The sequence below is a fragment of the Nestor notabilis genome, unplaced genomic scaffold (assembly GCF_000696875.1).
Source record: "Nestor notabilis isolate BGI_N333 unplaced genomic scaffold, ASM69687v1 scaffold4220, whole genome shotgun sequence".
Taxonomy (NCBI): Eukaryota; Metazoa; Chordata; class Aves; order Psittaciformes; family Psittacidae; genus Nestor; species Nestor notabilis.
In genome coordinates, this window is record NW_009911426.1 from 22,609 (window position 1) to 24,524 (window position 1,916).

The following is a 1,916-nucleotide window of genomic DNA, read 5'->3' on the forward strand; positions in this document are numbered from 1 at the left end:
GTGGCCTGGACCCCCCCCAGGTAGGGGCCAGCCACAGCTTCTCTGGGCAACCTGTGCCAGGGCCTCCCCACCCTCACAGGGAAGAACTTCTTCCTAAGATCTCATCTCAGTCTCCCCTCTGTCAGTTTAAGGCCATTCCCCCTTGTCCTGTCCCTGCAGGGCCTTGTCACTAGAAGCTTTAGGCACTTTAGGCTTTAAGGCACTGGAAGCTGCTCTAAGGTCTCTGTGGAGCCTTCCGTTCTCTGGGCTGAACAAGCCCAGCTCTCTCAGCCTGTCTCCATAGCAGAGGTGCTCCAAGCTCTTGGAGCATCTTCATGACCTCCTCTGGACTCCTTCCAACAGCTGCACATCCTTCTTATGTTGGGGCTCCAGAGCTGGATGCAGGACTGAAGGGGGGAGTCTCACCAGAGTGGAGTAGAGGCAGAGAATCCTCTCTCAATCTGCTGGTCATACTGCTGCTGCTGCAGCCCAGGACATGGTGTGAGAGAAGTTCATTTGCATTTGCAAATATCCTGAGAGCACAGCAGCTGTGCTTGCTCTGACCACAGCCAGTGGTGGAACAAACATTCTCTTGGGCTTCCAACTTCTTTTCTTTGGGCAAAATGTGAGCAGGTAACCCCTGGAGTTTGCCTGTTACAAGGCTCCCTTGGTGCATCTTTAAGCATACATCGTCTTTACTCTGGGCCATGGCCTGTGGACAGCTGGGAACTCAGATTAGGAGATAAGGAAGTTATCCCGGCCCCAAAAAGAAGGAGGAGGATGATGATGATGGGAAGTGGCTCCCTGCTCTTAGCAAAATGAATGCTTACTCAAAAACTGCCTCCTGAAGTCATGTGGTCTGTTATTTTCCACATTTAAAGGTGGCTTCATCTCTCTAGGCAGTGTTGAGGACAGACTTGCTTTGCTGTAATGGGAAACATACCCCAGAGGGATTAATTATGACTAAAGCAGACAGATTAATGTTGTTTACTGCTGCCAAGGCCAGGCCTGTTGGTGGTGTATTTAAAAAGATCCAGCGCTTGAAATGGCCCCATGAGGCACTGATGTTGTAGAACCTCTGGCTCCCACCAGGAAGCTCTGGGCAGGAGGCCACTGCTGCCACAGACAGTTTAAAGTGGAGCCCAGCACATTATGTTGCTGCTGTTCCCAGGGCTGCTGCACTCCAGGGACTGGTTGCTTTGTGGAGGGGTGAACCCTTGAGGTTTGCCACTCCTCATGGCAGCTTGTCTCCAAGGACCAGACTTGCCTCCTTTTAACACTGCAGACTGACAGGTTTGGGTTGCTTTTTTTTTTACCCTTAGTAAGGAAGTAATGCAGAAGGCTCATTATTTTCACTTGACCTTCAGGGTGTCAGTGATACTGGCTAAATTCCATTGGAGACTGGAAGAGAGAAAATCTGCAGCTCCTGTAATTAAAAAAGAGCACGCTACTTTCCTGGGCTCTTGGTCCTGCTCAAAGCTTCTTTCTTGAGAACTGTGTGTCAGTCAGATTATTGCCTTGATTAGACCTGAAAAATACATTAGGGAGACCTCAGAGAAGGTTTTTAAATGCATTTATTTCTGTAGGTCAGCACGTGCTATGTTTCTTGGGCATTAGTAGTGAGTGTTGAGGGTTTGGTTTCAGACCTGGGAATCCTACTGAAAAAAAGGAAATTTTAATTGATTACTTTATTGACTAGAGCAGAGTCAGGATCTTTGGACCCAGAATGGACACAGGTGTTAAAAAGCACTGTCCCTAGCATCCAGAATCCCCATCAGTGCAGCTCAGTTGTACAGCTGCTGGGAACGGGGGAGATCGTAGAATCACGGAATGGCTTGGGTTGGAAGAAACCTTAAAGCTCATCTAATTCCAACCCCCTGCCACCGGCAGGGACACCTTCCACTAGACCCGGTTGCCCCAAGCCCTCTCCAACCTGG

At 49.5% G+C, this 1,916-nt stretch overlaps 1 protein-coding gene across 1 annotated transcript in view; it reads left to right on the forward strand.

Annotated features, from left to right (window-relative positions):
• EFR3B (EFR3 homolog B (S. cerevisiae)) overlaps positions 1-1,916 on the forward strand; it is a 29,200-nt gene that overhangs the window by 13,816 nt on the left and 13,468 nt on the right. The window lies entirely within an intron of this gene.